Genomic DNA, 27,225 nt, shown 5'->3' with positions numbered 1-27,225 from the left:
TGACAGAAAGGTGGTCTGATATATCTTACAAATATTTTTTGTCATTCTACTTTTGTAGAGTTGTGTTAAATCACTTTGGAATAGAAAAGAGTTGAACCTGACAGTTCCTGTGTGCTGGATAAGACCCCTCTTTGCTGTATCACCACAGGAGAAGTGCACTAGGTAGGGTAAACCCCAGGAATCTATACTGTTGTTTCTGCTTTCTGAATCTGGACCATTTTTGTCTTAGCTTCCACAAAAAAGGGACCGAAAATAAATCTGTAAGTTCAGAAGGAACATTTTGCACAGTCTGAAATAATTTTGTGGAGATAAGCCCTGAAGTATGTTCATCTTGCTATGATACTTGAATGACAGGAAAATCCTTCTTCAATTCTGCTGAAACATTTATCCTTCTTTTTGGCCCCATACACAATAAAGTTTGCCTCTTTTGATTTTAAACTCCTCAGGATGGAAATTATATCCTCTTGAACACCAGTAAATCCATTGTACAATGGAGTGGAACTATTTATGGGGTTCCTAGGGAACTAGTGTTCTAAAAACAATATTAGGGAAATTTCATAACATTTTCAAGACATGAAAACCTACCACGTGTGGCTTGCTGTATTCCTGTTCTGAATTGTGGCTAGGACCATTATCTTAAAACTGCAACAGTATCAGTAGTAATAACAAAAGAATTTCAAGCTTATATTTATCTACAAATATATCATAAACACAAAAGAAATATTCATACCAAATATGCATATGAAATATAGTAGATATTTTGAAACAGAGAAATAGGATAGAGGACTGGAGCTCAATTGTGGCAGTTGTTTTAACTGCTCGTGATTTTAAATGGAGATAGATTAAAAGACACCTCACATAAAATTAAAGAAAAATACTAATAGAAACAGTCAGCCAAATATCTCCACAACAGGTAAATATTATTAATAGAGCCAAATATTATTTATAGACACATTACTTTCATCTGATCTGGCACACTAGCTAATAGTGACTAAAAATAATTATAGGCTGAGATGTTTGCAGATAGACAGTGACCTCATTAATTGCTGCGATGGAGATGCTGGTAGCTCCCTGCAGCGAACTATTCTAGAAGTGCATCAAATAACAAACAATGACAGCTAGCTCATAGTGAGTGAAGTCTGACAGATGGTCAATAAATTCAAAACTGACACATTTTTGTAACTAAAAGGTAGGTTTGAAGTCTTTTGGGGTTCCAACAGTGCTTCTCCTGAGCACCAGCTCTGGGTCATAAAAGTTAATACCCAGTTCAAGGCCTTCAAATATAAAGGAAAGAAGAAAAACCCAAATCCTCTAGTGAGTAATCAAACTGCAGTAGGCTCTAGTTTCTAGCTACCAGTGACACTTCCTCATTCACTTGCACTAGGAATGCTGCATCATTTCTAGTCTGCCACTGCACCATGCTGTGCACCACCACAATGCACTTTATGCTAATGTGATGAGATGTCACACAGTTTGATATGATGTGGAACAACACAGTGGTGAAAACTTATGGACCAACGTAATTACTTTCAGATAAGAATTATTAACTCAGCTGGCAGAACTCAGATCTAAATGTGCATGATCTGAGGATAAATAAATAGATTAGATAGATTTACTAAGAACAATTTGCAAGAATGGTTATTCTGTTGTGTCTGACTCTGCAAACAGTTCTATTTAAAGTGCTTCTCCCTATACAATAGTACAGACGTATTCATCTCCCTTTTGCCCTTTTCAAGACTGCCACCTTTTATTAATATTTACTTGTTTTCTGAGTTTTGCCCTTTATAGTTAATTAAAACAAACATTTTTGGGGGTGTTGGTTATTTTTTAAATAGCTGGATTAGCTAACACTCTTTTAATGAAATAACTCTCTTTGGTAGTAGCATTATTGAAGGAGTAATCACAAAACTGGTAATTAAAAATAGATGCCTAGATCCTCAGCAGGAATAAAGCACTTTTCCATTTTGGAACAGAGCCAGTTCCCTTTTCTGCAGCACTGTCCCTGGAGTCCTCATGACCTGTTTATTGAGGGAGTTACACTGGACCAGAGACATACAGCAAAAGAAAACTTGCAAATCATGTTTACAAATAACAACACTTTGACAGATGATTTTGTTTGTAGTTGCTGGGCTTGTTCTTGGAAGCACTGAAGAGGGTAAGACTTTTTTCAAAATTCAAAACCCAAAAATGTAGACAAGACATGTGCAGGCACAAATCTGCAAGTGAATATATGAAAATAAGTACTGTGCTTTCAGAAACTGAGAATAGGGAAAAGGGAATGTGTAAAGGGAAAGAAAAGGGAAAGAGAAGGGAAAGGCTCCTATCTAAGAAAAGGAGGACAAAGTAAACAATGAGCAACACCAGTAGAAGACACAAGTTGTGGATTGAAGTGATTCCACCACAAGATTTCAAGAGGGCCCAATATCCTGGAAGGCTCTAAGGATCAGTGATGCATCTGGTAGTTCTGCAGTTCTGAACACAACTAAGTACAGGCAGAATAGGTGACTTTTTGGTTATATTTAACTTGGAATACTTAATGGTGCAGTGAGATGTTCTCTAAAAGCTAGAGACCTGGAACTAACACATTTGATAAGAAACAAACACATTTGATAACAAACACTGTACACATTTATGCTGCTAAGAATAGACAGGAACAGGTGACAGCATGGCACTAAGTAAAGAGCAGAATATTTAATCCATGTCCCTCTTCGGCTGCTATACAAAAGTCATTTATGGTTTATAAGAGAGACAAACAACACAGCAGCTTCCTAAATAGTATGGTTTTTCAGTTCAGCTATAGAATAAAGCAAGTGAAGAATACATACAGCTAGTTCAGCCTTCCTGTTTGAAATATTCTTGCTGTGAATTTGAATATGGAAAAAGAAAACTGAATTACTATACAGCCACTGATAAATCTGTTTATGAATCTCATCAGATATTTTCTAAATATGGGATCCATAAAAAAGGATGTCCCGTGTTGGGCTAAGGGCAATCACCAAAACATTTCAAATATCCTAAATTATGCTATACCTTTATATTACCTTACTCTGCCATTGCCTATGCTGAAAGAACAATCTACTGTAACCAGTCTCACTAACAAGAATCAAAACTGTGGGGTTCTGTTTTCAGTCACATTAGTTCAGTAAGCTTGATGCATCCCAACAAGGACTAAAAACAGTGTTACCTGACATAAGTAGCTATTCATGCAACTGAGGGAGAAAATTACAAATAACTTGCAGGGAACTGTTTAGGAACAATTGCTAAGAAGCAATTTTTTTTCCAAGAAAATTATTCATTCATGAGCATTAACTAATTAGTGAAAACTGTGACTCAAAGTAGGATAATACAAAATCAGACAAAAAAAATAAATTCACTGAAACTATATCTGTAAGTAGTGAACCAAACCAGAACCAGGTCTCCTGACAACCACTTATCACCTATTGTCACTAGCCAATGCTGATGTTTGTAGCTATTGCTACAAAAAAGAGGAACCTTTAAAATGTGTTGGATTTTGAAAACCACTTCCTTTCTTTGCATTGTATATTTTTCTTTCTTTTTCCATTTGTTGCATTTGTGAAAGGATTCAAGAAGAACTACTTGATTTTAAAGGGAAAAATATATCAAAGTTTAATTTAGATTAATGAACAGAGAAAATATGTTGCTTATCTTTTTTTTGCTCATTAATGTTAGGCTTTTAGGCAGCTTCTTAAAAGAGTTATTAAAAAAAAACACAGCAAAACTAATACAAAACTTGTCATTTCCCCCTTCTTATTCCCTGTACTAAGCTCAGTAATACTTTTAAAGGCTGTATTGCAAAACAACTATAAATGATAGAGTGCTTAAGGATTTCTTCAAGCAGATTGTTATGAAAATGAGTTGACCTCATCCCCTTTTGTCAATAAAATAGGATATTACCAAAAGGCAGCTTTTGCAATTACATGTGAATTGGTTTTCAGGCTTCACAGAAAGGTCGATTCAAACAGTGACAAACATCACCTTGGTAGGCACCACTGCCTACCTCCAATTTGGGAAAGCTTTTATTAGCTCACATTCATGCTGAGGGTCAGCTTTTCAGTGTTCTTTTCTGAGAGACTGAGGCATGAAAGCTCTTGAAATCTCCATTTACTTAATGAAAATAATATTACTGAATGAACGATAATCAAGTGATGTTTTCATTATGCCAAGTAATTTTCTGCCAGTATTTCAATTCCCCTTAGCAACATGTATCTGTGAGGGTTGCAACCTCTAGGCTCTTTACAGCAACCATCTCTCACTCCTGCAAAGGACATCTTGACCACGGGAGGGTTAGACATTTGAACATACCAAATTAGCTGTCTAGAGCTCTCTTTGCTGCTCCACTCCTAAACAGAAATTTCTTCGTAATTTTTTTTATTGTTACTTATTTCTGCAAAGTATATGTCTTTTGATACAGTCATGTTAATTGATGAAGAGCAGCAATACAGAAGGAGGGTCTTGTAAAGTGAGACCCACTGTCAGGGAGAGACAGGAGTGGGGCTGTTCTCTGCTGCGGCCAGGAGAGCCAGGAGCTGCAGCAAGGATGGCAGGGCACGGACCTGGCTGGCAAAGAACACGGACACTAAATGAGGACCGCAGGGCAAGTCCCGTGGCAGAAAGCCAGTTTAGCCAGCATCTAGGAGCCAGGCAAGTCCATGGTGATGAGATGAATTCAGGGTGAGTGTAGGAGTTCAAGTCATCAGGTCAGGGCCAGGATCAGTGGCAGGCACAGAAACTCATGCACAGACTGAGGTTTAGCACCCCTCCCGAGCAAAGAGAGGTCAGGACCCAGCTCTTTTCCCAACAGCCTGACTCAAGGTCAGAGCTGCACCATACTACAACTGGCTAGGAGCCTTCCTTTAAAGTATCTTTTGGAAAAATACCCATTATCTCTAACACTTACATGTCATGGATTAGGACCAAATTAAGGTTATAAGGGATCCTAAGGATGGAAACACGTTTTTGTGTCAAAGTTTCAAGAGGATTAACAGAGCTGTAGAAAATAAAAGCAAAGCAGAGGATTTGCAGAGTAATGTCTACAACAGCTCATTGTTGAAAAAAATCACTGCAGACAAAACAAGACTTTTAATGGTTTTTCATTGATTCTACTGAAAAGAAGTTGTGAACTTCATCAAGTGAAAACCCTTCTGAAGCTAAGGGCTTAATTTTATGAATAGGACTTAATAAATAAGTAGATTTGGTTGTAATCATAAGCATTTTATAACAGCATGAAATTGTGGGGATGTTTTGTGTGAACAGAGATGTATCCAGGAAGAACTTAGAAATCTTTAATTAATTTAAATTGTATTTGACTAACACTTTTACTCTTGAAAATGTAAGAAATTCCTTTTGCAAAGAAAAATCATTAAATTCCATCACATTTTTTCCTTTTTTTTCCTTAGAATTATTCATCTAGAAATGTTGTTAACAACATCTTTTTAAATAAGAAAACAATTCTAAGATAAAATAAAATTGACTTAAGTCAACAGAAATACCTTGTTCAGAGTGACATACTTTTTTCAGATTTTTAACACTACAAAGGGTAGAGGATTGTTTCATGCTTTTGTCTGGAATTTTATGTTCAGCTAAAAATCAGTTATGCATAAAGATCTAGTTAAGACATAAGGATATTTCATGAACACTATTAAATAAACTTCAGTATCTACAAAATCTTAACATTTTTCTGTTTCACAAAATGATTTGCAGTTCTAGTTTTAAGAAATGAAAGCTTATGAAGTGCTAGGTATTTGTCATGGTTTTAAACCAGTAACTAAAAAAAAGATTACTTATTTTTTGCTGTGAGATATGGATTAGAACAAGAGCAAAACAGGCTTAAAACTTAAAAGGAATAAAGAAAATTTATTAACAAACTACAAGAATAAGAACACCAGAGTAAACTTCCAGAAAACCCTTTTTTTTTCCCCTACTATCCACCATTCCCTTGTTCACATGACAACTGAGACAAAAACTTTGGAACTTTGGTGTTTAAAAACAGTCCCAATTCTTGCCAGAGTCTTTTCATCAGTCTTTGTAGAGAAACAGAAGTCTCTTTCTGCTAATTTATAGAGTTTCTCACAAGAAAACTATTTCTGCTATAGTTTTCTATTGCCCTGATGTCAGCTGCTCAGAAGTGCTGGTATCAGAGTTCACTCCTCCCATTTCACATCACTCTGAGGTGTGTTATGGGCCATGAGTTTAGGGATGGCATTTTAAGGATGAGTTATTCAAAGGCAAAAGTCTTCTTCATCTGTCTCTGTGAGCTCTACTAGAAAACAGTTTTCTCATTGCCTCTCAAGGCCTCAAATCTTCCAGCACTTCACTGTATCACAATTATTCTACTTTTTACTCAAAATTTACACTTTGAACACTCCATTCCTCCCTACATACTTTATCATGAAATAAAGGAGTCCTTTCAGGACTTTATTGTCCATCTCCATAGCTTTAACAGAAAGATATTTCAGCTTATAAAAACATCTCCTTATTCTCTGCCTTTCCTGAAGCTTCTTTTCTTTCCTGTCACTGGTAGTTTATAAAGTCTCTTTTCATGTTGATTACTCTATTTTTCTTTTTCTGGATTAAAAAAAAATTAATCTGCAAGTCTCATCTGGGTAATGAAAGGGTTAAAATCTTGCCCAGGCTTTGTAGATGGTTCTGTGATCTCTGCCAGAGCAGCAGCTGGAGCTGTCTGCGATAGAAGATTCTTCATGGCTGCTCTGGAGAGTGTGGTCGCTGTCTCAGCCCGCCGGAGGTTCAGAGCCCCTTTCTTTCTTCACTCGGCAGTCTGGTGAATTCAGTCATAGCAAAAACTGCAGCCGAGCCAGGGACCGGCCTGGCCTGGCCAGAGCCCGGGGCAAGCCCCGCAGGCCCCATCTCCCGGCCGGGAGCCGCTGGGCCCAGCCCAGCCCCTGCCCGGGCTGCATGGCCTGGGCAGGGAACGGGAGGCCAGCCAGAGCTCTGTTACCTTTCACAGCCAGGAAACAAAAAGACAGCAAGAGTGATCTGACTTTACATCTTAAGGTAGGGTTCACAAGTTGATCTCACTTTTCAATGGTCAAAACTGCTGTCAATTCCCAGTAATGACCGATAATTGGTCAGGAGAAAAAAAACTCCCATCAGTCCCCAGCAACTTCAACTTCCTTAGCTCTCAAAACTACCTTAAAGGTAAAGTCACCCCATGACAGTATTATAGCAGACTAAGATTCCCTCATGAATCCAAGACCTAATACAAGCTTTCTGACTTTTCTAGTATGTTTCAGCTCTGGAAACACTTTGTGAATTATATTAGTGCTAATCCACTGTGGGATAACAGTATATAATAGAATATGAAGAGATGCAATTATGGTTTTCTGTATACAATTCAATAATTCCAAAATGCAAGTAATTCTTTTTACAGACAGACATTTCTTACTCTCATAGATTTAGTGTTTATTATGACCACAGATATGAGCCACAACAGAGGTTATGCCATCACTGATTGCACTGTCCTTTACCTACATATCAAAACATAAATGTAAACTCATTAATTTTCTAAGAAATCAGGTTAGTCAATAAAGAAACTTCCAACTTTCTAGTATGTAAGATAATTTATTAGAGCTTGCTTAGATATTGTTATGTAGCAGATACAATATAAACATGTTGACATACTGGGACTGTTTGGCTGGGATGATAAAAATTTTTAGATCACCTCAGGGTTGAACTACACCTATTTAGATAAATATACAGCAGTTCAGCTATGTCAAAAAGATTCAGTAAAGTCTATGAAATTATTAGATAAACTTTGGTGCCGCTCATTGTTTATTTTAGGTCAGGAGGTTAAGAATCATAACAAACATACATCATTTGGAGTGCTGGTTCAAGCTTAGCAGGTTTTCCTGATTCAGTCCACTCAATATTGTGAGACTCATGTTCAAAAAATTAAATATGACACTTCTTCCAGAAATACTAGCAACAGGCCTGGGAGTCATAGGGTTAGAGTAACTAATATGACTGACACTCTTAATGGGACACCTCAAATGAACTTTTTCAAGGATTTGGATTAATTAGTTAATGGATTAATCCCAGAGAAGCATTATTAGCAGAAGCATGGGTGATGTGTATAGGGATATATAATAGTTAATAATAAAGGTAAACTAGAGAAGTCCTTCTGTAACTGTGGAAAATAATAGCTGTCAGGAAAGGTAACTCAATGGAAGTGCAGCATCACCAACCACATTGCACCGAGAGTTGCACCAGCCCTGTCAGCAAGTGCTTGATGCTGGGAGCTAGCCAGACCATTCTGGCCAATCCCAACACATCAGAGTGCAGTGTAATTTGGGAACAACCATATGGCAATAAACATGGCTACACAGATACAGAGCAGCCCCTTCATCACAGTGTTATTAGGCACCAAGAACACTATGTGACAAAAAGAGAGCAGACTGTCTGGGGCTGCCTTCCTGCTGCCTGCATATATGAAATATGCTAGCATAATGTTTTGCTTTGCAACCTCGGAGAGATAAGTATCCTGTCTGAAATTGAATAAACAAATATTTCATTACTGCAGTCAATTTTAACACACAAATCCTTCCACTTGTATGGTTAGAGAGCTGATAGGAGTCTGAAGGATATTGCTGAAATGCTTACAGCCTACACAAAAGCTCAGAGTTTCTTGTGTGTTAAATTGGTCACATTTCCTTCCACAGAAGAAATTGCTTACACTGTTCTCACTTGCAAATACATTTGCGAACACTGAATAACGTAGGTTGACACATTTAAAACAGATATTTAAAGCTTGATAGAACCTGATGCATGTGCTATTATTTTTTCTTTTGCCTTTTTTTTATTCTTTTTGCTTTTTTGCTTTTTTCTTTATACACATCAGCCAGGAAGCTTCAGCATGTAGCGAATAGCATAAACTGGCCTCTGTTTTCTTTTGTTTTTAGTAACAAGTCTAAAGTGTATCTACCTGCTGAGACAATAAACATGACTTCCCATGACTTTTCAGTAAATGGAGCTCACTTCTTAGGCTCTGGGGCATAGTCAATCTAAAATATAGATATGAGGGCTGGAATTATAAATTTCATGATCAGTGAAGTGTACTTATAGCAGCTACATTTTGAAGGGGCATTCTTTCATCTATTAATTACATTCCACTTCCCACTCTCACCAATACTAGCGACTCATCATTTTACATATTTAATGGAACACGACTAAAATACATCAGAAAATTAATCAGTATTCATACTGTACCAAAAATTTTTTAGACTTTCCGTTTATTTCTTTCAGGCAGGCTGCTAAGTCTTCAAAAATCTAGAAACAAAAGGAAAGGACTTACAAAAAAAAATTATTATGACGAGATAGCTGCAGGATATAACAGAAAATCAGTGTTCACTGCATAGCATAGTTCAATATAGAAAGTAATTTCCCAATCTTTTTCTGTATTTTTGGCTGCCTATTTCCTTGCATGTCATATATCACCATACAGATTTTTCAAAGTAGATATCACAATGACACTACCAGACTTCCTAGGTCTCATCTTTAAAGTTGAAAAGATAGAGAAATAGAGATGGAGAAGTATGCTGATTTGTTTTAGCAATACTTTAATTTTCCTGATTCTTCAAAATAAAGGATACAAAAAAGTATACCCAAGCAAAAAGAGTATGCTACAAGGAAAACTTTTTATTTTACTGCAGTTTTCATGCTGGGTATATCAAAATTTAAGCATTTATATATGTCTACATCCTGTATCTGTGACAGAATATTTTTTAAATTATTAAATTCTAAAATGTGAATGCCAATTAGCAGAACAAAATAATCAGAGACTTTTAAAAAAATAAATTGGCTTATTTACTCATAAAGAGTTTTTGATCCTTAAAGCATCACTCATCTGCTGTAAGGAAAATAGGATTTACAACTGCCTGTACTGGAATTAAGACTGAGGAAAATGAGAGTTTGGGAACTTGCTCATGGTGGATTTTCTGGGTTAGACTATGTCATTAAATACCTGGATATATTTACCCTTGCTGAAAAGGCTCCCAGTATGGATACTTACAAATTAGAAACAGTATAAAAAATAATTAATTAATTAATTAATTAGAGAACTTGGAATATATATATTGAAAATTGACTAAAAGTAGAAGATCCTTTTATGTTTCTCTAAAAAATTCATATGGGCTGAGACAGGACAGGATGTGATGGGATCAGTAGGGAAAGAAGGAAGAGAAGGTGCATGAAAAAAATACAAATGTTGCATAATCTGCCTGACAGGTAGAAGGAAATAGACCATGAGATTTTGTGTGCCCAGGTGTGAGGGAAGAGGTCATATCAGATTTAGTTTTAAAACCAATATAAGTTAAAGAAAGTGTGCAGAGAATGACGATTTCTTTGGGTTACTAAAAGTGCAGGATATCAGAATTTTCAGTCTAAAAGTTATAACCCTGATCCAGCCAACAATGATGGCAAGAAAAGTTATGCATTGAAATGCAGGCAAGGTAATTTTTTTTGCTAAATCTATGTATTTTCTATGAAATGTAAGAAAAAGCATCCATCAGAAACCCCTTAAGCCAGCCAGTTTTTATGTTTGCCTACCTAATGTTCATACCTTAAATCCTTTCTTTTTTGTTCTTTTAGAGCAATAGATATTACACAAAGACTAAAGATTTTGGAAGCATGTAATTTATTATGGCACCTGAAGATTAAAAAACTCCAAAAGACCTAACCACAATGAACTATTATTTGGAGGAAAAACTAGAGTTTCACCTGTCTAAGCGCACTAATCCTACCTGTAATGCCATACAGTCACTCCCCCTTACTGGCTTTAGCCCTGTGAATCCTTAATTCCTCTATGCAAAGTGGAACAACTTGAAAAGCAGGACATCAGAAGAATCTTGCCAAAAAATACCTGCAGGAACTCAGTGATAAAAGTAGGCAAAAGAGATAGCCAGGGAAGAGCCAGAACTTGATTCACCTGCATTTAGAAGAGTCTTGGATAGCTGAGGGGCTGTTGGATAAAAGAGAGAAGCAATCACTTTGTATAGCACTATGTAAAAAGAATGTCCAGGTGCATTCTTCCAGAAAAAAGCCACTTCAGGCCAAAGTTAAAAAGTTATATCTACTAGAAATTTATGATTTTAGACACAGCTCTTTGTAAAAAACAATTTTAGGAGGAAAGTCCTCAGGAATAATGTCAGTTTTACAAGACTCATTTCCTAAAAGTACTTAAGAACTTTCACAAATTATGCTGCTTCTAGATTTCATCTCGTAGTACTTTACCTATAACAGAACACATGCAAAACCAAAATCCTGGACTGAGATGGTAAAATGAATACAGGAGATGATGAGTCTCTGGAAGTTTTTAAGGTGTTTGGAAAAGGCCACTATGACCATGTTGCAAAACACAATCTATACTGGTAACCTTCAGACCAGATAGAAGTCCAATAGAATCCACAGAAAAACATAGAAGAACTTGCTTCTGGCAGCTAGGAGTGGCTTGACTTAAAAAATGACAGATCTTTAACCTTGTCTTCTAAGTTCTCAAAGGAAACAGGAATACAAATAACACTTTAGGCTATGCTAATTCATACTCTTTCCAGGTATCAGCAAGTAAAATTCTCTATGATATGACAATAATATAATTTATATTGTCATCATTATTATCATTATTATCATTATTATCATTATCATTATTATTATTACAGGCACAAATGACATTTTTTATGTTTATTATATGAATTGTCCCCCAAAAAGAAAGGTTTTTTTCTTTGTGGAAACACTAGCACATTTCATTTATTGCTAGAATTTACTACAACAATATACCACAAGCTTGCATTTTAATAGGGATAATTAAACAAAATATCAATCTAGTTACCTATTCCTAAATTGTTGGAGGATAACTCCAGGAAAGTTCCATGTTTAAAGTAGGTTATTTTGGAGGACTTTACATACAAAACAAAGCAATACATTGTGGAACATGATTTTCAGTTAGTCCACTTAAATTCTTGAATGTATAAAAGCAGGATTTCTGCCCTAGAAGGTAAGTGTCATAATTAAATTTTTTCTATTATTATTCTACTATTTTTTTATTTTCTATTTTATTTTTCTAATTTCTATTATTGTACTACTTTTTTCTCCATTTACATTTAGCGGTTTCTTTCTTTTTTTCTTCACTTTTTAACACTCAACAGCAATATGCCCACTCCATAATCCCTCAGATTTCCACATGCACCTGAAAACATACTGAAAACTAGAGACAAGAAAGCTGATGCAGTGTTTCCAGCCTGAAAAACATTTACATTTTCATTAATTTTTTATTAATGCATGAAATTAATTCACCAGTAAATTTTATTGGAACAGATGCTAAGTTTGTGAAAATCTCAGGGATTCATTGGATTTTTTAAAATTCCTTTTACTCTTGTACATAAAATTTATGAGGGTTTGTAGACAGTTTTTTTTTAAATTTTCACAAAATTTTAATTGAAACTGCTGACGAAACTCCCAACTATTGACCCTAAAATATGGATTCATCTATGGCTCTTCCAGGTTGATAAATAGGGTGTATGTTTCTTTCTAAAATTATTACTATATTGTTGCTCTTGTTGAAATTTTTTCATTGGGCTTGATTTCAAAGTCTGGCATATTTCCTTCTCTGTATATTAAGAGAAAGAGCAAAATAAATAATTGCTTGTCATTTCTGTACACTTTACAAACTCTCTGTAACGTAAAGCCCACATCACTTAAGTGGATGAGACAGAGGTTAAGACTAAGGTGTTTTAGTGAATTATACGGGAAGTTTACACAGTGCTAACACTTGGCACTAGCTGAGATTTAACTGTGGCCTACTTGTATGAGTACTGGCATTTGCCAAACACTCTTACATGATCATATGTTAATGTCGTGATGTTAATGTCATATGTTAATGCTTGTGTGAAAATATATGAAAAAAAAATACTGAAAGAGAAGAATCAGAAAGCAAAGTGATAAATAAAGCACTAGTTGAATATCCAATTACAAGTCAAAGACAAGCAAGGCTGAATTAAAACAGCAAATTCTAATTTCCAGTAATATAAAGACTCATACTAGAACTGAACAGAGCTAGAGAAGTGAAAATCCTGCTGCTCAGGGTAAGCCAGCATTTAAGATGTCTGGGTCTCAGCAGCTGTAAAACAAAAGTGTAGTATGTAGGCTTTAAGCAAGAGTCCAGACAGATCTAACATGAAGTGACTATTTCCTGGGGAAATTTTAACAACTGGAGATATAAGTATAAATTATATTGATGAAACAAGAAGTAAAGTAATATTTTTGGCACTTCCTCTTACAAAGACAAGAAATGTGGAAGCCTGAATTGGATGCTTTGAAGTGCAGTGTCGATGTTTTAAGTAAACACAATGAAAATTAGGTCTCACAGCTTCATGCCCATTTTCATGGCACTGCCTGGAGTTGGCATTTGAAATACTTGAATACTTGAAATACTTTATTTGAAATACCAAACAATTTAGTTGGTACACCTCAATGAGCATTTGATTAATTATTTTCAGTCATAATTTAGCGCTAATTGTGTAAATAAAAAATAACAATGCTATTATAAACATTGCCTTTGACTAATATTCTCAAGGTCTCTGCTATAACTGGAAGTCATGACCAGTGCTTGCTCCACAGTCATGTGTGTATGAATCAGTTGCTTTTCACTTCACATATTGACATCCAAATGAGGCACACTTCTTTGTGCAAAGGGAGGTTTCAGGACTAGAGTTTTATTATGGGTATTTCTGATAAAATTTCATTTTGAAAACTGCTTTTAAAACCATTTAAGTACCCATTAGCTCTCCACGCAGTATATAAATCAGATAATTGCAGAAAACAGCCCCAGTGAAGGATTCTCTATGGTCTTGGAAAGTGTGTGCTTCTAGTTAATCATCCAATGATATTGCATTGCCTACTTTGTGTGGCAGGTGAAGAAGAGAATAAATGAAGCCATAAAGAGACTTTATTGACACACCCATGTTAATTACCCTCCTTTTTGAGTATTTATTTGCATAGATACTTTTCAATTCTTCACAAGACTTTCAAGTACTCCATAAATGTATTTGATCACGTCTTTGAAGCCTTTCATTGAAAATATTATTATTCCTAACCATTTTCCCAGTCTCAGAACAGAAATTCCTTGCAAAATCACTTTGCTTATATTGAAAAAATATTTTAAACACATTTTTATATCCTCTGTTGACAAAATTCATAGTTTTTGCAAATAATCTTATAGGAAAATGAGTATCAAATTGGCTTTAATTGTCAAGGTTTATCAAGATAATTTCTCTGATGACTGGTTGTATCCAACTAACTGGGAAAATGAGGAAAGTTTCCACGAGGAAATGAAAAAGCACAACAAATAACAGGTGTTGTCAGCAAAATGGCACAAATATTGAGGACCAAGAAAAAGTACCACATGTTTAATGGACAGTAAGGTGGGTTGCAATGCCATCTGTGTCATCAGCAACTGGATATCTTCTGCCTTGTAATCTTCAATTTTTAGAGTAAATCCCTCTGGGTTTTCAGGTTTAAATCCTTTGGCAGCAAAAGATTGTAAATACTGCTCAACCATTAGAGAATAACTGCTCTGTAAGGTGTATATGCTTTGGTGTTCAGAAGGGGGACCATAGCAATTTTCAATGCAGCCAACCTCCATATAGCAAAAGAGAGTCACATTCACTGTTACGATAGACAGTTGTAGAAACTTACTCACATTTCCAGTTTCCAATGCCAAGCCACTGCATCCTCAGGGATGCAGAATTTTGAGAAAATAAGCATGCATTTCATGTCATCAGAAACAAAAGATTTTTCTCCAAGAGGAGATGAAATGCAAGATCTTGCCTTCCTGTAGTTATCACACTTTTGCCAAGATTATAGACAGAATTAATGGATAAAAGGAAGCGCACTATATTATCAAAGACATCCTCCCTACAGTTTTCTTTTGCCTGGAGGATGAATTGCTCCAGTGGATGTCCTCCCTGCCTTTCATGATGAGGTCAAGAAATTTGCTGTCACTACCACTGTTGTGATTAATGATCTGACTGGTAGTGACAGTAATCAAACCATAGACTCTGTACAGCTAGTTTGTGCTACTATCCCAGTGGCTGGAGTCACTGCACTGGCAGGGGATCTATCTGCTTCTACTCCAGACATCTCCTTGTGTCCTTCTTGAAGAAACCTATCATGAAAGTATGGGTGAAACCAAAACAAGTCATGACAATTAAAAGAACTAAACCATTACATTTTATTTTTAAAAACCACGTGACAAAACTTTGGAACATTTGTAAAAAGAGTGCATAATGAATAATTAAACTACTAATAATATAATCCTCTTAAAAGCATAGAACCACTGCTTGAGAAGATTAAGTGTCTAACAGCTCTCAGTACAATGAAAGTGTTATAAGGGAAGAAGCTGAATTTCCTTCTCTCTTTCTACACTTTTTGTAACAGATTTTCAGTGCATTCACTTTGATTATATTCTAATAAGTGTTCATTAGTTGAACATACATCTCTGTATATAAGTATTAGTAGGCAAAAGGTTAATATAAAAATATCACATTGCCTAAACAATGGTAAGGGTTAAAGGGTTAAATTTTGAAACTGATATGATGGCAAAGTCCACTGAAAACCTGAAGGCAAAGACAGAATGCAGGAAAGGAGATGACAGCTGAAATGAAATAGACTGATAAAAAGGTTATACAAAAATAACAATGGAAAAATCTATTAAACCTACTCTATTCTCAGAAATAAATTTCAACTTCCATCTGGTTAAATGCTATCTAAATTAGTTCTTTGAATCACACAGGAGATAGAGTACTAGAAATAGAAAGTACTTATAATATTCTAGAATCTAGTTAGCAAGTTATCCTATTCAGTTCTCCCTATCTGAAGTTCTCCCCCCATAGACCTATCCCATAGCAGGAGATTTAGCACATCATACTGTCATGAGGGGAAAGATGAATATTGGCATTGGCAAGTCAAGAAGGAGCACATGAAGAAAATGAGACTATAGTTGGGAAGAGAGTGAGAGATCACTGCAGGCAGCCCAGTGGACGGTGGGTTTCCCAGAAGTAACTTGCAGTTTTGTTTTGCATGACAATATTGTTTCTTAACACACTGAGCAAGATACAGATGCAAGCCTTACCAGGTGAATCTCTCAGCTGTATCAAGACGAACCACTGGGTGGTTCATAGCAAGGAGCTGAGAGCCAGACTGGGCAGGACAATGAGTTTTAGTTATGTGAAAATAGCTATCTTGTCTTTTTCTAACATTCTGGGCTTTAGGACAAATGTTGCTATGAATGCATGGTCTCTGTCTAAAGAGTGCTCTGCATGAAGAAATACATAAGTTATGTAATTCCTGCTTCAGAGAGCTGCTATCCTGATCCTTTGCTTTGACAGAAACTACTAGCTTCTTATTATTGTATTTAGTATGATTCATGTATTTTTTTCTATTTTTATGAAAAATAAAACTAAAAAAAAAAAAACTGCAAACCGCACCATTCTGACCACATCTTGAGGAGAGGCGAAAAGGACCAAAAGGTATGATAGAGGTTCTCTAGGTGTAACATTTTCCTCTAATTGTAATCAAGGCCCAATAACCAGTCTAGAAAAAAATTAATAATACAAACCTACAAGCAATAAAGTCTTTGATAACTTTTACTACCATAAAGAAAAAAGCATGAGATAGATTGATAGATAGATTTCACTCTAATTTTAAGCTCTTTTATTGTTGTTCAGAAAATAATTTTTTTCCTTCTCACAGAGTTTTACTCGAGAAATCATCTACCAGAGAGACATTGACTACCCTGTCACAGAATGGAATAATATATGTTTCACTTTAAATTAATCTTATTAATAAAACATTCATGGAAAAGAGCTGAACTACATTTATTTGCTGCTAAACTCAGAGAGCTACATTTTAATCTCATTATAATATGACCTTCCAAAGTCTCTTCTGCTTAGTTCTTTTTGGGATGGAGGAGAGAATTTGTTGCTTTCTTTTGTTCTTAACAGTATTTAAGGCATGAAGAAGAAGAGGCACTTGGTATTTAATTTGCCTAGGTAAAATGGGTATGGGGATGAGGAGGGGAGAGATGGCAAGAGCAAGAATAAACTTTAATAAGGATATGAAAATAGCCTTCATAAAACAAGGATAAACAGCATTGCAATCTAATTTGCCCCCACATAAAATGCAAAATAGAACTCCATGTGTAATAAAACATTAGTATCTTTATTGCCAGCTTAATCTCAACTAATCTTTTCTTACATTATTTCAATAGTTAGAGTAATTCATCTGCATGAAATTTAAATGAATAAGGTTAGCCTTGCAATTGAAACTATGCTGATTCTTACCCTTCTTCTATTCACCAAATCCTTCATTAGCATTTGCATATGTTCCTAAGTCAGTTCCAGGCAGGATCAGCCTCCTCAGAATGTCAGCAGCCCAGAACGGTTTTCCTCTGAACATCCCCTTCCTTTGTAATACATAAATACAATCTTCTGGGGCTCTGTAATTATCCAAAATGAGCTTTAATGTTGCAAATTACTTCAGCACCCCTATGATTTATCTGTTGTAAACACACTTTATAATATTTATATTCCTATTAGAACCTCCAGTAATAATGAGCTGACAGAACATAAATATTTACATGATAGTACATGGACAAATGTGTGATACCCTCGTATTAGTTGCGTTTCTTGTTCTCTCTATCACACTTTGAAAAAAAAAATAAACCTTTGCAATTTACTGTCTTCACAAAAATATCTTTGAAAATGGCTCAGAACATTAACAGAGCTTCACATTTGCCGCACTTTTCTTTAAAAGAATGGCATTCCTTCATACTTATGCAGTCTGGGTTATTGCTTCTTCACATTATGCATCATTACTCTGAGTAGGTGTCTTATCAGCAGCTCCAGTTGTTGTGGAGACGATTGGAATTAAGCACTGGAAGCTTTTTATTTATCTTACTTGCTTTATTCCTACAAGATTTTCAGCATATAAGCTTCTTTGTTCAGCTCAGAATTGGATACATTGCCAGGCATTGTAAAATTTACATCTTCCTTTTTTTTGTATTTGTTCTTAAATTGGATTGAAAACAAAGTATGGCTTTAATTAAAGCTCTGCTTAACAATAGACAATTTTTCCATACAGTGGAATTTTTTGAGCAGTTGTAAGGATTTTGCAAAGGCCTAATAGATGACATTCACCACTAAGCCCCAAGTAGAACTGCAGTATACTTACCTGTGCTAAGTGTCTGCCTGACAATACTTGCACAAAGAAAACTGTAATAATGCTGTCGAAATACTGACTTAGCCAACAAAACCCATGGAATTTAAAGTGAAGGTTACTCTAAACCCAGTATGATATGTAATAACAGAAGGAAGGCAGGAAGGCAGGCAGGAAGGCAGGCAGGAAGGCAGGAAGGCAGGAAGGCAGGAAGGCAGGCAGGAAGGCAGGAAGGCAGGCAGGAAGGCAGGCAGGAAGGAAGGCAGGAAGGCAGGAAGGCAGGAAGGCAGGCAGGAAGGCAGGCAGGCAGGAAGGAAGGCAGGAAGGCAGGCAGGAAGGAAGGCAGGAAGGCAGGAAGGCAGGAAGGAAGGCAGGAAGGAAGGCAGGAAGGAAGGAAGGCAGGAAGGAAGGCAGGCAGGAAGGCAGGCAGGAAGGCAGGAAGGAAGGCAGGCAGGAAGGAAGGCAGGCAGGAAGGCAGGAAAGGAAGGCAGGAAGGAAGGCAGGAGGGAAGGCAGGAAGGAAGGAAGGAAGGAAGGAAGGAAGGAAGGAAGGAAGGAAGGAAGGAAGGAAGGAAGGAAGGAAGGAAGGAAGGAAGGAAGGAAGGAAGGAAGGAAGGAAGGAAGGAAGGAAGGAAGGAAGGAAGGAAGGAAGGAAGGAAGGAAGGAAGGAAGGAAGGAAGGAAGGAAGGAAGGAAGGAAGGAAGGAAGGAAGGAAGGAAGGAAGGAAGGAAGGAAGGAAGGAAGGAAGGAAGGAAGGAAGGAAGGAAGGAAGGAAGGAAGGAAGGAAGGAAGGAAGGAAGGAAGGAAGGAAGGAAGGAAGGAAGGAAGGAAGGAAGGAAATATGACATCTATCAGTCTTCAGCAAATCTAGTTTATCTAACATGGACATTTACGAAATTTGGGAATAGTTAATTAAAAATAAATATTAGTCTTTCTCTCAAGGGTGATTCTACACTAGATATGCTGTAGATGACAGAAGGATGAAAAACAAAAACCCAACCAAACTTGCTGGTCAGTCTGTTAAAAGCTGTTCAATAAACATTCCCATTCCAAACACTGCCTTGGGCCTTTTTTCTCTCCTTTCCTCAATATTTCACAGAAGACATCTGCTGTTCAAACACAGATAGCTGTTGGTTTTTTAAAAAAATTATTGCCAAAAATATTGTACTTATTTGAGAGATGATAATGTGTAAGAAATGCATAGACACTCCCCAGTCTGCATTGAACAAAGAACCAATGATTATAACTTTCTGGAGGGCTGTCAGAAACATCTGGAGCACCTGTCCAGCACACTTCACTTGTGACATGCTTACATGTCAGTAGCCTGGTGGAGCTGCTTTGAGGAGTTGATCAGTAGGGTTTCCCTGTTTGGTAGGAGACTGAGAGTAGGAGAGGATCAGCCAGGATTCCCTGCTTTGGAAAGAGAGAGAGTACGAAAAGTCACCCAACCAAGCAGTATTACAAATGAGTTAACTTTTAAGTGCCCTGTAATGTACTGCCATACCTGCCAAAAAAGAAAAAAAAAAAAAAAAGTACCCTGAAGGTGACTCAGCTTCCTACAAAGGCTGTTCCTATTGCTGAGTCATTCACAGCTTAAATGGAAAGTAATAGAAAAAAGGAGAAAGATGCTAAAGTAAAATCTCTCACATAAGGGAATGAGGTGATAGAGAAACTCGTGACAACAAAGTGCATTCTATTGCATGGAAGGTAATTTTTAAATCACTGAGTATAATAACTGCTTGATACTATGTTTTTTACCTGAGTTATAACAAGAATTTATTTAGATGGTACAGTGAAAAAGCACATTATCATGGTGCTATGTCAAATGGGCAGACTGCCCAACAGAGTCATCATCCCACTTCAGAGTAGGTCAGTGACCAGAACACTGGGCTGCAGTGACACCCCTGAAAGTCTGAGACAGGATGTCTGTTCTTTTTATCTTTTATCAAGATATCAGGATATCTTATCTTCTTTATCTTTTACCACTATTTCTACAGAATCTGCATGTATTTCACTGTGTCATCTGTGCTTTAACAAAAAAAAAATTAAAGGATTTTAATTTTATGTGAGTAAAATTAACTGAGATGTGGGAGAAAAGGGACTTTACTACAGCTTTTCAGTCCATAAAAGTCCCAGAAGCATTACAAAACAAGGCAATAATGTAACTCGGGAAATTAATTTTCACTTAGTCACATTGCAAACAAAAACAAATGCACCTCCAAAAAGTAAAAATAACTTCTAAATAAACACAAAATATCTAATGTTATTTGCAGTATTTTAGATCATTAAAATGTAAGTGTGCTGCTTTTGAAACTACCACTTCATCACTTCTGAAATAATCTTAATTAGTCTAAAAGACTGTTTGCCTCCTCTTTAAATCTCTCATCCATCTATTCTGCTATACTTAGCATAATTCCAAATACAGAAGAATAAGTCTACAGGAGATTTACAGACATGGTGCTGTTACTTTCATGTTTTGTTCAGACAAATTGCCTTGTCTTTCTGGCAAGTATCTTTTCTGGCTGGTGTTGCTGAAGTACCTAAGCAGCCAAGGTCTCCAAAACACATAAAAAAATAACTGCAGTATTAGATTAAGCTCAGAGTTCAACTAGTCCTGTATCTTTTCTCCTGGCTTTCCCCAAAGCAAAAAAAAATCACACAGAAGATGAATGTCATATAATCTATTCCTTCCATAGTTCCTTGAATTTCAAATAGCTACAGATTTTTTTGAAGTCTGAAAAGTGTGAATACAGTGGTCACCAGGCTCACATTGATACACAAAAACGAGCAAAAAAGCAAGATCTTTTTTTTTCTGATGAGGATTTTCATTGGTTAAATGCAGTGAGAAAATATATCAGATTACATTATAGATAAATCAGATGCCAAATGTAATTTCTGAAACGGAGAATATTTTTAGATTTTATGACAGAAAAAAAATATGGCTTTAAAATGGGTAATCTTCTATTTCACTAAATGTGCTCCCTGACTGAGACCGTGTACGCCAAGTTTCAGCCTGAAGCAAATTGTTATAGTCGAGCTATTAACTTCTAAAAATAGGGGGATGTGATGGAAACATTAAGAAAACCACTACTGGGCACAACCACAAGCCAGGGGAGGATGAAACAACACTCCTTTATTTCTCCTTCTTTACCTCATCACATTAGTGCCATTTGTGGCACTGAACTGTGTCTGTGCTGAATGCATTTTTTTAAAGCCACTTTCTTTCTAAACAGCAGCTTATGATGGTGACATTTAATCTGTCTCTCCCTCTCTCTTGTTTTTGAAGAAACTCAATAGCAGCCAAATACTTCAGGTCAGGCACTTGCCATTTGTGACTTAGTACTCAGAAAAGGTGCTGCTTCCTGGGGGAGAAAACAGACAGGCTTTGGAGGATTGCAAGAGTGATCTGAAATTAAAATGCTTTACAACAGGAGGCTTTTGCATTTTCACTTGAAGCATTTTGAGAAACAGAACAGTAGAGTTACTTTGTAACAAAATGTGCAGCAGTGAATTACTTTTCTGTCATGAACTGTGCATTCTCTCAGTTTTATTGTAGTGTACAAAATTTCTCATCATCTGCTATTTATTTTACAGCACTGTAAAACTAAAGAAGCACTGACTCATGAGTCAGCAGGTGGGTGCCCCTCTCCAGAGGCATTCCATGCTTTTTTGCCAAACCATTTAGCACATCTGCAGCCTTCGCTAAATCATTTTTAAAAGTAATATCGGTAATAAGAGTCAGAGAGCCTTGAAAGGTATGTGTGGTATGTGTTCTGCAAACAGGCTCTCTACAAAAATCCCCAGAGCTAGGAACAACAGTAAAAATCATCTCAAAGGAGCAGTAGAGAGTGGAGAAAATGGATCTTGGTATAGAGGACATGCTATTTATGGAGGTCAATCTGCATCAGCGACATAACATTTCAGGGCTATTCAGCTATAAACACATTCTCATGAGTCGTGCAGGGTTTTAAGAAAGAGATCAAAAGATGAGCACACAACGAATGTGTTTAAACGCTTCACACAGCACTAACAGACTGCTTTTCTACTTCGACCACAGAGAGGTGTGCTGCAATCAGGACAAAGACAAACTGGAAAACAGGCTTTAACACTTCACAAGGAATACCTAAATCAATACACTTGAGTGTCAGAAAATGCATTGCATTGCAGGAATTTTTAGAAGTGTCAAGAAACTTAGAAACCTGCTTGTGCTCCTGAGTTACCTGGACAGCCTAAAAGTCACTCCCTGAACACTTCTGGACCAGTCTGAATTCTGCAAATATTTCACTGCAGGTAGATACCGGTTTGGATATAGACAACATGTTAAAATCAAGTTAAAGTTCCTGGAGTGTGTATGGCGCAAGAGGTTTGCCCTTGTGCTCAAGCATGCTCTTCTGAAATGCTTAGATCTATAGGCAACTTGTTAGAGCATTTTGCTTGCTTATGGGGACAAGATATTAGACTTTCAAAGCTTAAATGCCTAACTCTGTTTGAATCCCACTCCTAAATCTATCTCAATCCCTTTGGTAACCTTTTGGTTATTTGACAAGCAGGGTAATAATTTGTCATGCCAGAGTCTTTTATGTGTTTTTCAGAAACCTCACTTACTTCTGAAATCACATTTTCTGGATATTTTCTGGCTTCTAAGGCTGCTGTTCTCCAGTTGCTACCATACCATGCTTCCAGTCATCTGGTCATCTCATCAAAACTGCCTCATTCACTTGCCCAAGAGCATATGACATTGTAAATCACCTTCTCTGAATTTCTGCCAATATAGTTTAGACAGGACACAGAACAGTTCTCCCACAAAAAGTTTCTATTTCTCTTCAATTTCAATAAAGTGAATGTTTATCTCTCTCCACACCCTTTTCTGTTTTAGTCTGTGTTGGCTCCTGGAAGCTCCAGAGAGCCTGATAATAGAAAACCACATTTTGCATGTGACATAAATTTTGCAATTTTTGTCAAAATATTTATTACTTCTTATTTAAAGTAATACTGTCCAGATCATGAAATACTGCAACAGTTGTTCTGGATACTGGATTTCAGTAATTATGCAGTGTTCTGTGTTTCAAAAATATTATATTCTCCAGATAAAGCCTCCTGACTTACTGCAGTTTCAAATGTTGAAATCACTTTGTTTTCTTTTGCATTTTTTGGGCATTCTGTGGATGCCCTGCTAGTTCTTTGAGGTTCAAAAACAAAACAAAAGAAATGAAGCAACAAAATTTTTTGGTATGTTGAAATTTTATGCAGACCATAAAATAAAGCTGAAGATAAAATGTTGCCAAAAAAATAAGAAAGGAGAATAAACATGAGAAAAAAACAAACAAAAAACAAACAAACAAAAAAAGGAATCCTTGAGGAACAGTAAAAAAAATCAGAAAGGAAAATGGAGAAACTAAAGAATCTAAGGAATTTTAATGTAAAGGAGAGATTCAAATATTTTTAAAATAGTGTTTAACTTGAAAAATGTAATGCAAATTAAGAAACATGACCCAAATTCACCAGTGATTATTCCACAAGGACAGTTATAACAGATAACTGTAAATTATGTTCAGTTAATTGAAAGTAATTGATATAACGAAGGTAAATTGATAAGGTAAAATACTGATAGAAATTGGGTTTTGATAATAACAGACAGTAATTGATAGGCATGTTCTTAAGAGGGAGGTATGGGTAGAAACGAAAAAAAGGCAAAGCAATAGAGCACTTTGTGGACACATTTCCAGGCAGACCTGACCTGTCTGCTGTGTACACACAAGAGCACTGCAACTTTATGGGGCAGAGGCATTCACCTAAGATGTCATGCCAGCATACTGGTCCTGGTTAGTGCATACAGAATTTATGTCATGTCCTGTTCCTCCTTGCCTTCACTCCTGTGGCAGTAGCCAAAAAGACACAGGAGAGCACCAGTTGTGTGCTGTTGCTGTTCATGCTTGTGAAAATAAAAGAGTTCCCTTCCTGGTCACTGATTCTGCTCTGCAAGTACAACATAAAAATTTCTTAGAGGGGAGAAAGAAAAGCTCTGAAGAGCATCCTGGAGTAATACAATAGTGAGATAAATAAAAGGCCTTTGAGACAAGAATTTTCATTCTATGGGTTTGAAAGGAAGCAGTATTTTTACAAATATTTCTCTTGGAACAGGGAGAAGATGAGAAATGCAGAAAATTTGAGTCCTACCTGCAGCTGAACAGCCAGAACTGACAGTGATTTTACTGTATAGGACTGTGTCAGACATTATCAAAACTATTTTGTTATTTCAGGTCCTCAGATTGTCCCACTGAGCAGGTACCACTTTTCACTACATCCTGCCACTTTAATATTGGGTTTGGTTTTTAGACACAGTTTATGTCTCTATAAAACCTTGCAAATTGTACCATCATATACATCTCTACAGAGGGTTGGACATGCCAAAAATACCCCCAGATGATCCTGACAAGACATATTTTGTTCCTTCACTGTCACTATCTGTATATGAAAGATGCCAGACAAGTACAATCACCTGTGTCCCTGAGCATATTAGCTACCTTCAGTGAATCCTGAAGGGAGATGCATCCCCTAAGTCTATTTATAAGCTGACTATGCTGCAAAGCAGTAGCCCAAGTAAGCATTGAGTGGGTTTCCTATTTGTAAGGTACACAACACTTTATGAGAAATTTGGGCTACCTTTCCCTTTCCAGACAGTTGGCTAATTTGATCAGATGAAGTTTTAAAAAGTAACTTCGGAGCAGAGTTGACTTGAATACCAATTAAACCTATGTTTCTTTTCCACCTAGACATATTTGAAACTCCTGACCCTCCCAGATAAATTCATACAGAAATTTGAGTGTCTCATTGTGACTTAATGCGTCTAATCAAAGTGCCTGGAGTTACAGATTCCACACTCAGATACTGTCTTTTGTTGGAAATGCCTCATATCCCTATAGCATCTACATTTATGATGCAGTTACAGAGACACCTATATAGGCAGCTATAAATTGTCGTATGTATTTGACCAGACACAGATCTTGCTGAGTGGTTCAGAGCCCTTGGTGTCTCGTACACTTGTTAGCAATTCCCTGGGGAAACAATGCATTGAATCTAATTAGTCAGTTGGGCAGAAAAGAGAAAAAGAAATTATTGATTTTTCACTTGGTGGGTCAAGCTGTCATATGGGATATGGGAAATCAGATTCTTTTGTGGGTTTTGGGGTTTGGTCATTTGGGGTTGTGTTTTTTGTATATGCAATTATTTATTTTGGAGATAGAATAATGAAATTATTCATTCCCTCAGACTGTTGCTTTCTGGCACTTTGGTTTTTTAACCTGGGCTGTAGGAAGCCTGGATTTATGTTTCTGTTCTAAGCTATGCCACTGGGACTGCAAGATAAGGCACAGCCTTGTCCCGGTGACTATTGTATTGACTATCCATAGATGTCAGGGAAGTCTTTGCCTGCCTCCCAAGAGAAAGAGCTGGCCATAAGTACTTAATTCTAGAAAGTTCGGAGCTGACAATCTGATATCAGAGGGATTTCCAGGGGGAAATCACTGCCTCCTGTGTTCTGGAATGTGATGTCTGACCATGTTCAACTCTTGGGGTTACGGCCCTCTCTCTATTTTCAGATTCTCAAAACAACTAGCCTGCTCAAGCAGCTGAATCCTGCTTATCTATTTTTCTAAGATTATCTCTTGTCATTGTAGATAGAAAACGCCTGGGGATTTGGAGCAATGGAGAGGATGCAGCATATTTTTCAAAAGAACCTATCAAAATTGTGGACCCGTGGCTCTGTACTTAACTATCATAAACATTTGTTTTCCGAAATAAATTCAGATAATCTAAACAGCTTCCATTTTGTTCCTTCTGATTGACAATTTTGCCCTCAAAGCACAAGGCCATATTTCGGTGTTATCAGTGAAATGTACTTTAACACTTGGCAGAAGTCAGCAACCTGTTTCAGAAGAGGGACTTGCCTCTCCCAAGAGCACAGCAGGGAGGCCGTGGCCACCTCCCTCTCTTTGAGTTTCAAGAACAAGCAGAACGCTTCAACCACAAGGATGAACTTAAAAGGATATCCAGTTAAGTGTACAATGCAGGTGTGTCATTTCCATGTAAAAAAGGCAGTGTTTCGAGAGTGACATTTCCTTTCCCAAGGGTGGGTTTCTCTGCACAGCAATCCCTTAATGTGTCTCTCCCAAAACCAGTCTCACCGGAACAGCACTGCAGCCAGCAAATCATTCTCTAATACATTCAGATTCATACTCAAATCCAAATCTCTTCTTGTCTTTGATCAAAACAAAACAATACAACAAGCAAAAACCACAAACAAACAAACAAACAAATGCAAGTGCTGCTGTTATTTCTGTTAGGGTTAATAGTATTACCTGTTACCTTAATTTTCACAGGTTAAAGAAAAAAAAATTGCATCATGCTAACTAGCATCTAATTCAGTAAAGAATTTGTTTCATTTGAACTATATTTAAAGGTTTAGTGAAGATATTAGTGATTATTTTTCTGGTGCCTGTAAAAATATATTTTTCTGGGAAAAAAAAACACCAAACAACTGAAATTGTGTAGTTTAATTATAATCTCCTCTAGCATAAGAGCATAAAGGAGGGAAATGTGACACTAAATGTAATGAAAAAGAAACAGTGTTTGGATAATATTGCAGAAGAAATCGAATATTGTGAAGCATGGAATTACACATCAGAAATCTCATATAAATTTAAATGAAAAGTTCTAATGGGAGGCCTTTTAATCTAATGAAAACATATGAATTTGCAAAGGACAATGTCTCTCATTTAAACTATCAAATTTGATAAAATGATCTCAGAAAGGTTTAGGTCTAATTATATTTTCAAAAAATAACAGTTGACAGAGATATGTAATAATCTTCTTGAGGAGAACTAACAGAAAAAAATTAATTATACCAGAATGCTACAGCAGGGAAAATGAGGCTGATACACCTTGTTTACCAGTGTAGAAACACATTCAGCAAAGCTGCTATTGA

The sequence above is a fragment of the Poecile atricapillus genome, chromosome 1 (assembly GCF_030490865.1).
Source record: "Poecile atricapillus isolate bPoeAtr1 chromosome 1, bPoeAtr1.hap1, whole genome shotgun sequence".
NCBI classification, from domain to species: domain Eukaryota; kingdom Metazoa; phylum Chordata; class Aves; order Passeriformes; family Paridae; genus Poecile; species Poecile atricapillus.
Note: the sequence above shows the minus strand (reverse complement) of the source record.